Source organism: Bos javanicus, chromosome 20 (assembly GCF_032452875.1).
Source record: "Bos javanicus breed banteng chromosome 20, ARS-OSU_banteng_1.0, whole genome shotgun sequence".
Classification (NCBI taxonomy): domain Eukaryota; kingdom Metazoa; phylum Chordata; class Mammalia; order Artiodactyla; family Bovidae; genus Bos; species Bos javanicus.
The window spans coordinates 34,312,091-34,325,736 of record NC_083887.1 but is presented as its reverse complement, the minus strand read 5'-3'; the positions used below and the strand labels follow the sequence as shown (position 1 = coordinate 34,325,736).

Genomic DNA, 13,646 nt, shown 5'->3' with positions numbered 1-13,646 from the left:
CTTTTTAATTGGTCGATAGTCTTATATAAATTTATCTACATTATTCTCACACTAGAATAAACCTAGTGTTTTTATATGGGAGTAACTCATAAGCAGACTAAAAACTCAATATCTCATTACATTAATGTTTCTAATTCTGCAGAAAAATGGTTAACCACAATGTAACTGTAGCTTTCCCTAATCATTCATACTTCTGTCTACCACTTATATATTCCTTGTAGGTACATTTTAATTTATGTCTATGCACAATTAATATCAGTAGTCATTTCTAATGGCTAATTAAGGCTTTATATATATATATAAAGTAATAAAATGAAGGGAGCTAAGTAAGTGACTTGCAAAAATTAACCAAGCACTTTTCAAACCCTCAAACAAATTTGGAATCAATTAGATAATTCTTTAAATTATTTCTCTGCATTTTTCATAATAGCAAAGCTTAAATTGCTAATTCTGGGAGTATAATTTAATGAAGACTTTCTGCCCTCTAATTTAAATGTTAGCCTTGGAGAGAGATCCTATGAACTCATATAACCACTATCAAGATAGCAAAATGTTTTTCATGATGTTTCTAATTTGATTCTAACAACCAATTAGACAGCCTAGAACCTGAGAGCAAAACAAGAGGTGGGAAAATGTCAAATGACAATTTACAACTCCTGCTTAACTGAGCCATTTATTATATATATATATATATATATATATATATATCAGAGAAGGCAATGGTACCCCACTCCAGTACTCTTGCCTGGCAAATCCCATGGATGGAGGAGCCTGGTAGGCATCCTGGTAGGCTCCTCCATCCATGGGATCACTAAGAGTGGGGCACGACTGAGCAACTTCACTTTGACTTTTCATTTTCATGCATTGGAGAAGAAAATGGCAACCCACTCCAGTGTTCTTGCCTGGAGAATCCCAGGGACAAAGGAGCCTAGTGGACTGTCATCTATGGGGTCACACAGAGTCGTACACGACTGAAGTGACTTAGCAGCATATATATATATATATATATATATATATATATATATATATATATATATATATAAAGCCGAGAAAGGCGTTATCATTAGATGAGTTCAAAATTAGTGGTTAAAATATTCAGTTGATTAGACAAATTGTATTGAATATGATACAATAGAAAGATACAAAGAATCTGTAAAAGAATTGTCTATACCCAATCATACACAAAAATAAAAGCCTAACCCTGTACTACTATTTTAAAAAGCATTTAAATACAAGTGGAAAATATGGTACAGAAAATAGACAGTGGGATTCAGCCCTATCTGGGTATGGCATTAAAAAGAAAATAACAGATGAATTAAACTATGTGTATGTGAATTAAATGAAACAAGAGTATCTCTAACGTAGAGAGAATAGGCTAAAAAGAAAGAGGGTTCAATGAGAAAACAAAATTATTCTTTTCCAATACAAAAAAAAAAAAAAAAACTTAGATTGAATGACTTTTCACAATTGGTTTTTTCATTTTCTCAGGAAAAAAAAATGATACACAGTTATTTTGGCTTATATGCAAATGGCTTTTAGCCTACTTAGATTTCTGCCAGATTTATTCATTTAATCAATGCAATAGTAAGTAATCACTAATTTTAGTAACAAACAGTATGTTTTATTTTAAAAAACAAAGCCAGATAGCGAAAAAGAGGGGAAAACCTGTGTTGGTTTTTTCCATGGAAAAGAAATGATTTGTACTTATTTTGATCCAAAGAGAAGGGGGAGTACAATTCCTTCAGATTGCCAAGATAATTTCTTCTGAATTTAAAGGAAAATCAAAACCAGAAAAGGGTGTGGAAGGAGTGTTTTGTTTTCGTGACATGCCAGGATTTTTTTAAATGCTGGCACATTCAGATTATATGATAAAAATTTCACCTGTGGAGATCTTTCTTTGTCTAGGTTATAGTTAAGAATTTAGAAGTCCATTGGCCACAAAAGGTAAATTGCAATTCAAAAAGAGCGCTATTGCCTTGGAAAGTAAAACGGGTCTCTATACCCCGTTCCTATCTTCTAGAAAACATATGCAACAAGATATGCATTCTGAGTACAGTAATCATTGGGAAGGCCATGTACACTCTGCTATATTTAAAATGGATAACCAACAAAACCCTATTGTATACCACATGGAACTCTGCTCAATGTTATGTGCCAGCCTGGATGGGAGAGGGTGTTGGGGGACAGAATGGATACATGTATATGTATGGCTGAGTTCCTTCGCTGTTTACCTGAAACTATCAAGACACTGTTAATTAGCTATACCTCAATACAAAATGTTTTGGGTGTTAAAAATATAAATAAATAAAATTAAAAAAAAATTAAAATACAGGGTCTGATTTGAGAGACCATTTCCTTCCTCGAGTTTTGATGGATGAATAAATGAAAGTTGCTCAGTCATGTCTGACTCTTTGCAACCCCATGGTGTTTCCATGTAAATCTCCAGGTGAGTATACTGGAGTGGGTCACCATTCCCTTCTCTAGGGGATCTCCCCAACCGAGGGATTGAACCTGGGTCTCCTGCACTGCAGGCAGATTTTTTACCACCTGAACTACAGGGGATTTTGATGAGTTCTGATAATTTGACCTAAATTTTCTGATGATTTTACATATCTACTTTCTTCTATCTTTTGATAACATTTCTTTTATCTTTTGATAAATCCAGAATATTTCAAACATACAGACAGGCAAGTCAGTTGATGCCAAGTATTTCAGTTCTCTGGCTTTGGCCGCATTCTTTTCGTGCTCATTCGGTTACATCGTATTATGTTTCTTGCTTCAGAAAGAACGCATGACCATAAAAGAAGTAACTTATCTAGAATATTCCCCTCCAGGTAATTCCTTCTAATACAGCAGATACTTTTGTTCCTAACCTTAAAATATTAACACTCAATGTGACTACCAGAATGTCTTCACTCTTTCACTGCTGACATACTCTCCGGGATCCTTAGATTCCTTATCAATTTGTCCCAAATTCCATGTCCTGCCCTCAAAATAAAAAGATAAATATTTTCTATCCTCTTTCTCTTCCTGTTTCAGGCACTTCCCGTATTTCCCAAACAGGTACTGACTCTTTTCGTAAAACAATACTGCTTATGTTTCCCTTAAAGTGTGTGCTACTTGATTTGCCTTTTCTTCTCATACTTTCCAAGCTCTGTATGTTTTTAAAGACCAAGTTCAAACATAATCATCTCTCTGCAACCTTCCTTGGTCATCCCCAGCAAGAATTAACTCACACTGGTAGCACAGAACTAAGAGTCTTGGGGGGTAGGAGATGGGGAGAATGGAAGACGTGCAGTATTTTACTTTTTATGCTATTTAGCTCATGTCCAAAAATTTTAACTGTGATATCACAGTTTACTATGCTCAGAAACTAAAGTGATAGATCTTTCTTGTTGGCTTTTTAGTTTGGGTTTGCTCAAGTTTATAGGAAAAATGTAACCATTATGGAAGATTTTAATGATCTCAGTGGCTGTTCCTCATTGATTTAAAGTATTCAATGAGGTTCTTCTTATTTAACTGTACTTCTACTTCCTGACATTTCTTGCCACTGATCCCGGTTGTGCTATTTTTTTATCCATTGCTCCTCACTTCATGTCACTATTTTTACAGTTCTGACTTTTAGGGCTTAAGTGTTTCTGAATACAATGTTTGGGAATTCAGAATCTTCTGTGTTCAGAAATCCCCCATCTTTAAAGATTCTCATGAACTTGGATAGAATTCCAGAATATCTTTACTAATACATCTCTTTGGAGATATGTTGTCACGCATGCTATTTTTAGATGATTCTGTGAAAAGAGTAGACAAGTAGGTTCCAGCTTCAGTAACTCCCATGCTTTTTATGCTTTCCCAAAACTTGCCCACAAATAGCACTTTGTCATGATTTCCCCTATTCTCACTTACCCTGCAGAAATAGAAAGATATGTGAACATTTTTAAGGTTGGAAAACAGTAGCCGAAATTAAAATCACACTCAAGGATTAGTTTTAGAACTTGCCCCTCCTTTTGTGTGTAAGACCCTTACTACATATAATAGGAAGGGGTTTGATGCCTACAAACTTAAGGGGAATTAGATTTTAAAAATAATCTAAAGTAGAGAGCCCAAGAATAGATTATACAAAAATAGGGACAATCACTTATTAATTTCATTCTTGATTGTCAATGTCTCCTAAGGGAGGTAATGTACACATCATTGATTCTTGTCTTGAAATAATGAATTTTTATGGTCAAATTATGAAATCTATTTTTCAATGCCAAATTCATTATAATGATCAGACTTTAGTTTCACAAAATAATATTATTAAGCCTAGAGATGTAGCTTAGGAAGAGTTCAAAAGTTTTCTAATCATTTTAATCATCATTATGTTCAAAACCTCTGTTTATATGCCAGCAAATTTGGAAAACTCAGCAGTGGCCACAGGACTGGAAAAGGTCAGTTTTCATTCCAATCCCAAAGAAAGGCAATGCCAAAGAATGCTCAAACTACCACACAATTGCACTCATCTCACATGCTAGTAAAGTAATGCTCAAAATTCTCCAAGCCAGGCTTCAGCAATACGTGAACCGTGAACTTCCAGATGTTCTAGCTGATTTTAGAAAAGGCAGAGGAACCAGAGATCAAATTGCCAACATCTGCTGGATCATGGAAAAAGCAAGAGAGTTTCAGAAAAACATCTATTTCTGCTTTATTGACTATGCCAAAGCCTTTGTGTGGATCACAATAAACCATGGAAAATACTGAAAGAGATGGGAATACCAGACCACCTGACCTACCTCTTGAGAAATCTGTATGCCGATCAGGAAGCAACAGTTAGAACTGGACATGGAACAACAGACTGGTTCCAAATAGGAAAAGGAGTATGTCAAGACTGTATATTTTCACCCTGCTTATTTAACTTCTATGCAGAGTACATCTTGAGAAATGCTGGGCTGGAAGAAGCACAAGCTGGAATCAAGATTGCCAGGAGAAATATCAATAACCTCAGATATGCAGATGACACCACCCTTATGGAAGAAAGTGAAGAAGAACTAAAGAGCCTCTTGATGAAAGTGAAAGAGGAGAGTGAAAAAGTTGGCTTAAAGCTCAACATACAGAAGACGAAGACCATGGCATCTGGTCCCATAACTTCATGGGAAATAGATGGGGAAACAGTGGAAACAGTGTCAGACTTTATTTTGGGGGGCTCCAAAATCAATGCAGATGGTGACTGCAGCCATGAAATTATAAGACACTTACTCCTTGGAAGGAAAGTTATAACCAACCTAGATAGCATATTGAAAAGCAGAGACATTACTTTGCCAACAAAGTTTCGTCTAGTCAAGGCTATGGTTTTTCCAGTGGTCATGTATGGATGTGAGAGTGGGACTGTGAAGAAGGCTGAGCACCGAAGAACTGATGCTTTTGAACTGTGGTGTTGGAGAAGACTCTTGAGAGTCCCTTGGACTGCAAGGAGATCCAACCAGTCCATTCTGAAGGAGATGAGCCCTGGGATTTCTTTGGAAGGAATGATGCTAAAGTTGAAACTCCAGTACTTTGGCCACCTCATGTGAAGAGCTGACTCATTGGAAAAAGACTCTGATGCTGGGAGGGATTGGGGGCAGGAGGAGAAGGGGATGACAGAGGATGAGATGGCTGGATGGCATCACTGACTCGATGGACGTGAATTGGTGATGGACAGGGAGGCCTGGCGTGCTGCGATTCATGGGGTCGCAGAGTTGGACATGACTGAATGACTGAACTGAACTGAACTGAACTGAAAAGATATTTCTTTGAATTTTTTTAAAAAAATTCAACCTCATACTGTAAAAATAACACCAATCTTACATCAAATATTTTGCTGCCATTTGTTTTGGGGGATATAGTCATAGTGTATATGGCTTCTTAGTTCCTAGTAATTCACTATATATAGAGTAAAGAGATACTAAGAAGGACACATCCACAAAGCACTCTCCAGTTTCTAGTTTGTTTTGTTTTGTTTTTTTACACCCAAATACCTATTCTCACTTGCAGGCAGATGCCTTCACTTCTCAGACCCAGGCAAAATGGTGCTGCAAGAGCCTTAGCCCAATTGGAACAGAAAATGTCAGTGACATCATCTGAGCCTGGTTAAGGGAAATGAAAACAGACCAGGTACTTCTGTTAAGAAGTTAGACATGAGCAACTGAGGAGTGACCTAGTGGGAAAAGGATGCAAGCCGATCTCTAAACCTCACCCCAGACACACTCTCAATCTCCTGTAAGGCCCAGGAGAGCTCACAGATATGCTACAAAATAATCACAGAGACTTATCCAACTACTGCCCATGTGCCCTAGGCATACAGTGGATACAACTAACCACAGGGCTTCTCCAGCCGGGCACTCGTGCCCTTGATGCACAGCTGTGTCCTCAAGTGACCTTAAGCAGCCAGGAGCCCATTAAGGGTTCATAAATATTCTATACATACATACATCTGATTATAACAGACTACATTATGGGAAAGACAAGCACAGTGGAGCCTGTTGTTACATAACTTGCAACTGTCAATCAAAACTGTCAGTTCAGAGGGAGGAGCTAAGATGGCGGAGGAGTAGGACAGGGAGAACACTTTCTCCCCCACAAATTCATCAAAAGAACATTTAAACACCGAGTAAATTCCACAAAACAACTTCTGAAAGCCGGCAGAGGACATCAGGCACCCAGAAAAGCAACCCAAGTCTTCGAAAGGAGAGAGAAGAAATACAGCTCCACTCACCAGAACACCGACACGAGCTTCCCTAACCAAGAAACCTTGACAAGCCACCTGTACAAACCCACACAGAGCGAGGAAATGCCACAATAAAGAGAACTCCACAAACTGCCAGAATACAGAAAGGACACCCCAAACTCAGCAATTTAAACAAGATGAAGAGACAGAGGAATACCCAGCAGATAAAGGAACAGGATAAATGCCCACCAAACCAAACTAAAGAGGAAGAGATAGGGAATCTACCTGATAAAGAATTCCGAATAATGATAGTGAAATTGATCCAAAATCTTGAAATCAAAATGGAATCACAGATAAATAGCTTGGAGACTAAGATCAAAAAGATGCAAGAAAGGTTTAACAAGGACCTAGAAGAAATAAAAGAGAGTCAATATAAAATGAATAATGCAATAAATGAAATTAAAAACACTCTGGAGGCAACAAATAGTAGAATAACAGAGGCAGAAGATAGGATTAGTGAATTAGAAGATAGAATGGTAGAAATAAATGAATCAGAGAGGATAAAAGAAAAATGAATTAAAAGAAATGAGGACAATCTCAGAGACCTCCAGGACATATTAAACGCTACAACATTCGAATCATAGGGGTCCCAGAAGAAGAAGACAAAAAGAAAGACCATGAGAAAATACTTGAGGAGATAATAGTTGAAAACTTCCCTAAAATGGGGAAGGAAATAATCACCCAAGTCCAAGAAACCCAGAGAGTCCCAAACAGGATAAACCCAAGGTGAAACACCCCAAGACACATATTAATCAAATTAACAAGGATCAAACACAAAGAACAAATATTAAAAGCAGCAAGGGAAAAACAACAAATAACACACAAGGGAATTCCCATTAGGATAACAGCTGATCTTTCAATAGAAACTCTTCAAGCCAGGAGGGAATGGCAAGACATACTTAAAGTGATGAAAGAAAATAACCTACAGCCCAGATTATTGTACCCTGCAAGGATCTCATTCAAATATGAAGGAGAAATCAAAAGCTTCTCAGACAAGCAAAAGTTGAGAGAATTCAGCACCACCAAACCAGCTCTCCAACAAATACTAAAGGATATTCTCTAGACAGGAAACACAAAAACAGTGTATAAACTCGAACCCAAAACAATAAAGTAAATGGCAACGGGATCATACTTATCCGTAATTACCTTAAATGTAAATGGGTTGAATGCCCCAACCAAAAGACAAAGACTGGCTGAATGGATACAAAAACAAGACCCCTACATATGTTGTCTACAAGAGACCCACCTCAAAACAGGGGACACATACAGACTGAAAGTGAAGGGCTGGAAAAAGATTTTCCATGCAAATAGGGACCAAAAGAAAGCAGGAGTAGCAATACTTATATCAGATAAAATAGACTTTAAAACAAAGGCTGTGAAAAGAGACAAAGATGGTCACTACCTATTGATCAAAGGATCAATCCAAGAAGAAGATATAACAATTATAAATATATATGCACCCAACACGGGAGCACTGCAATATGTAAGACAAATGCTAACAAGTATGAAAGGAGAAATTAACAATAACACAATAATAGTGGGAGACTTTAATACCCCACTCACACCTATGGATAGATCAACTAAACAGAAAATTAACAAGGAAACACAAACTTTAAATGATACAATAGACCAGTTAGACCTAATTGATATCTATAGGACATTTCATCCCAAAACAATGAATTTCACCTTTTTCTCAAGCGCACATGGAATCTTCTCCAGGATAGATCACATCCTGGGCCATAAATCTAGCCTTGGTAAATTCAAAAAAATAGAAATCATTCCAAGCATCTTTTCTGACCACAATGCAGTAAGATTAGATCTCAATTACAGGAGAAAAACTATTAAAAATTCCAACATATGGAGGCTGAACAACACCCTGCTGAATAACCAACAAATCACAGAAGAAATCAAAAAAGAAATCAAAATTTGCATAGAAACGAATGAAAATGAAAACACAACAACCCAAAACCTGTGGGACACTGTAAAAGCAGTCCTAAGGGGAAAGTTCATAGCAATACAGGCATACCTCAAGAAACAAGAAAAAAGTCAAATAAATAACCTAATTCTACACCTAAAGCAACTAGAAAAGGAAGAAATGAAGAACCCCAGGGTTAGTAGAAGGAAAGAAATCTTAAAAATTAGGGCAGAAATAAATGCAAAAGAAACAAAAGAGACCATAGCAAAAATCAACAAAGCCAAAAGCTGGTTCTTTGAAAGGATAAATAAAATTGACAAACCATTAGCCAGACTCATCAAGAAACAAAGGGAGAAAAATCAAATCAATAAAATTAGAAATGAAAATGGAGAGATCACAACAGACAACACAGAAATACAAAGGATCATAAGAGACTACTATCAACAATTACATGCCAATAAAATGGACAACGTGGAAGAAATGGACAAATTCTTAGAAAAGTACAACTTTCCAAAACTGGACCAGGAAGAAATAGAAAATCTTAACAGACCCATCACAAGCACAGAAATTGAAAGTGTAATCAAAAATCTTCCAGCAAACAAAAGCCCAGGTCCAGACGGCTTCACAGCTGAATTCTACCAAAAATTTAGAGAAGAGCTAACATCTATCCTGCTCAAACTCTTCCAGAAAATTGCAGAGGAAGGTAAACTTCCAAACTCATTCTATGAGGCCACCATCACCCTAATACCAAAACCTGACAAAGAACCCACAAAAAAAGAAAACTACAGGCCAATATCACTGATGAACATAGATGCAAAAATCCTTAACAAAATTCTAGCAATCAGAATCCAACAACACATTAAAAAGATCATACACCATGACCAAGTGGGCTTTATCCCAGGGATGCAAGGATTCTTCAATATCCGCAAATCAATCAATGTAATACACCACATTAACAAATTGAAAAACAAAAACCATATGATTATCTCAATAAATGCAGAGAAAGCCTGACAAAATTCAACACCCATTTATGATAAGAACTCTCCAGAAAGCAGGAATAGAAGGAACATACCTCAACATAATAAAAGCTATATATGACGAACCCACAGCAAACATTATCCTCAGTGGTGAAAAATTGAAAGCATTTCCTCTAAAGTCAGGAACAAGACAAGGGTGCCCACTTTCACCATTACTATTCAACATAGTTTTGGAAGTTTTGGCCACAGCAATCAGAGCAGAAAAAGGAATAAAAGGAATCCAAATTGGAAAAGAAGAAGTAAAACTCTCACTGTTTGCAGATGACATGATCCTTTACATAGAAAACCCTAAAGACTCCACCAGAAAATTACTAGAACTAATCAATGATTATAGTAAAGTTGCAGGATATAAAATCAACACACAAAAATCCCTTGCATTCCTATACACTAATAATGAGAAAACTGAAAGAGAAATTAAGGAAACAATTCCATTCACCATTGCAACAGAAAGAATAAAATACTTAGGAATATATCTACCTAAAGAAACTAAAGACCTATATATAGAAAACTATAAAACACTGGTGAAAGAAATCAAAGAGGACACTAATAGGTGGAGAAATATACCATGTTCATGGATTGGAAGAATCAATATAGTGAAAATGAGTATACTACCCAAAGCAATTTATAGATTCAATGCAATCCCTATCAAGCTACCAAAGGTATTCTTCACAGAGCTAGAACAAATAATTTCACAATTTGTATGGAAATACAAAAAACCTCGAATAGCCAAAGCTATCTTGAGAAAGAAGAATGGAACTGGAGGAATCAACCTACCTGACTTCAGGCTCTATTACAAAGCCACAGTTATCAAGACAGTATGGAACTGGCACAAAGACAGAAATATTGATCAATGGAACAAAATAGAAAGCCCAGAGATAAATCCACGCACCTATGGACACCTTCTCTTTGACAAAGGAGGCAAGAATATACAATGGATTAAAGACAATCTCTTTAACAAGTGGTGCTGGGAAAACTGGTCAACCACTTGTAAAAGAATGAAACTGGAACACTTTCTAACACCTTACACAAAAATAAACTCAAAATGGATTAAAGATCTCAACATAAGACCAGAAACTATAAAACTCCTAGAGGAGAACATAGGCAAAACACTCTCCGACATACATCACAGCAGGATCCTCTATGACCCACCTCCCAGAATATTGGAAATAAAAGCAAAAATAAACAAATGGGACCTAATTAAACTTAAAAGCTTCTGCACAACAAAGGAAACTATTAGCAAGGTGAAAAGGCAGCCTTCAGAATGGGAGAAAATAATAGCAAATGAAGCAACGGACAAACAACTAATCTCAAAAATATACAAACAACTCCTACAGCTCAACTCCAGAAAAATAAATGACGCAATCAAAAAATGGGCCAAAGAACTAAATAGACATTTCTCCAAAGAAGACATACAGATGGCTAACAAACACATGAAAAGATGCTCAACATCACTCATTATCAGAGAAATGCAAATCAAAACCACCATGAGGTACCATTTCATGCCAGTCAGAATGGCTGCGATCCAAAAGTCTACAAGCAATAAATGCTGGAGAGGGTGTGGAGAAAAGGGAACCCTCTTACACTGTTGGTGGGAATGCAAACTAGTACAGCCACTATGGAGAACAGTGTGGAGGTTCCTTAAAAAACTGGAAATAGAACTGCCTTATGATCCAGCAATCCCACTGCTGGGCATACACACTGAGGAAACCAGAAGGGAAAGAGACACGTGTACCCCAATGTTCATTGCAGCACTGTTTATAATAGCCAGGACATGGAAGCAACCTAGATGCCCATCAGCAGATGAATGGATAAGAAAGCAGTGGTACATATACACAATGGAGTATTATTCAGCCATCAAAAAGAATACATTTGAGTCAGTTCTAATGAGATGGGTGAAACTGGAACCTATTATACAGAGTGAAGTAAGCCAGAAAGAAAAACACCAATACAGTATACTAACACATATATATGGAATTTAGAAAGATGGTAACAATAACCCTGTGTACGAGACTGCAAAAGAGACACTGATGTATAGATCAGTCTTAAGGACTCTGTGGGAGAGGGAGAGGGTGGGGAGATTTGGGAGAATAGCATTGAAACATGTATAATATCATGTGTGAAACGAGTCGCCAGTCCAGGTTCGATGCACAGTACTGGATGCTTGGGGCTAGTGCACTGGGACGACCCAGAGGGAGGGTAGGGGAGGGAGGAGGGAGGAGGGTTTAGGATGGGGAACGCGGGTATACCTGTGGCGGATTCATTTCAATATTTGGCAAAACTAATACAATATTGTAAAGTTTAAAAATAAAATAAAATAAAAAAAAACTGTCAGTTCACGCCCACCTACATGAATATGTAAAAGCCCTGTGTTTAAAACCCCCTTACCTCCTACCTCATCATCCTTGTGCCAGTGCCTCCCTTGGCTGGGTCCAATTCTCCCTTGAGGTGCTTTTTCTGTTTTTTCTGCTTTTTCTGTTATTTTTCAATAAACTTGTTTGTGCCACAGGTAAGACCTCAGATTCTTCTTTGTGTCCATACCAAGAGCCAAGGTCCACAAAGGAAGATCTTCTTTGACCCTCTCCCTACCCAGTAATAGTTTCAAAACATGAATTTAACACAAGGAATTGGCTACATAGGTTTTGGAAGAGTAAGGAACAAAAAGAAGGAGGTGGGATCAATTCAAAAACTTTCCTTTGAATGTGATTAGAGATTTCATGGGTTTGATCTTCATGATTCAAAGTGTTTACTAACTTTCCCACCAAATAATCATCAACAGTAACTCTTGGAGATGCCTTTCTAATAAATACTGTTCATAAATTCCAACAGAAGCTGCACTTAAAATCTTTGGTGTGGTTGGTTTGATGTTTTCCATCTCTCTGTTGACTTGACAAAACTTCTAGCTGCTACTGGTCTATAACCTGGTATCCTTTCACTGTCATTCAGAAGAAGAGATGTGCCTGACCTCCAGTTTGCTGCATGTAATCTTTAAAAAATTGGAGTTCACACTGCCTATAAGAATGTATGTTGATGTATGGCAAAACCAATACAATATTGTAAAGTAAAAAAATAATAATAATAACATAAAATAAAAAAGAATGCTGTCCAGGGGAACTATGCAAATTTTCCCAAAATCTGCTGCCAGTTTCAACATTCATTTCTTTGTCTGACTGCAACCATTGTATTTTTGAACCACATACTTCTTTACAAATAATAAGCTATTTATTTGATTTTTCATGGTGTTGATATCATTACCAGCTGTATCTAGAGATCGAAGATACTGTAATTCTTCTGCTGCTTTACTTCTGACAGCTTCTAGCTCTCCAATATTGTCGCTCAATTTAATGATGTTAATAAAGTCCTCATACTTTCAATCAGAATCACAGATCATCCATAAGATATATTGATTAATATAATCAGGACATTGAGTTGATTTATTAATGGAAGAAGGATTTCCCATGCAAGGATTTTCCTGACAAAGATCACATGATCTTGTTCTGGAAATCTCCAGGAGGTAGCAATAAATACAATAAGACCTCACACAAAGCCCTTAGGAATCCTTCTTCATCTTTGAGAGAAGTGCACAGCACAGTAGGTCATGACAAATGTCCTTTTGCATTTCAGCTTCAAAGAAGGTATCTACGAGATCTTCTTCTGTACCTTTCACTTGATCATCTTTTTCTGTTATCTTTTGTTGAGCCTTTCTGAGTACTTGAGATGAAAGATTTTATCCTTCCTTCAGTCAGACTGCATTTTATGTGCACATGTTAGCTGAGCTGGATATGTTAAAAGACTCTAGTTTCAGAGGATTGGATGAGGCTGATGGAGAATCTTTTAATGGATCTCCTAAAGGAAGCATAAATTTATCTTTAGATGACCTTTCCAAAGTATCCTCTGCTGATTCAGTACAACTTCATACTTACATTTCAGACACTGGTGTTTGTAATGATCATGA

General features: G+C 37.0%; 1 pseudogene; it reads right to left on the bottom strand.

The window, feature by feature from the left end:
* Positions 1–12,276: 12,276 nt before the first annotated feature.
* LOC133233377 (sorting nexin-13-like) lies at positions 12,277–13,412 on the bottom strand (annotated as a pseudogene).
* Positions 13,413–13,646: the final 234 nt, after the last annotated feature.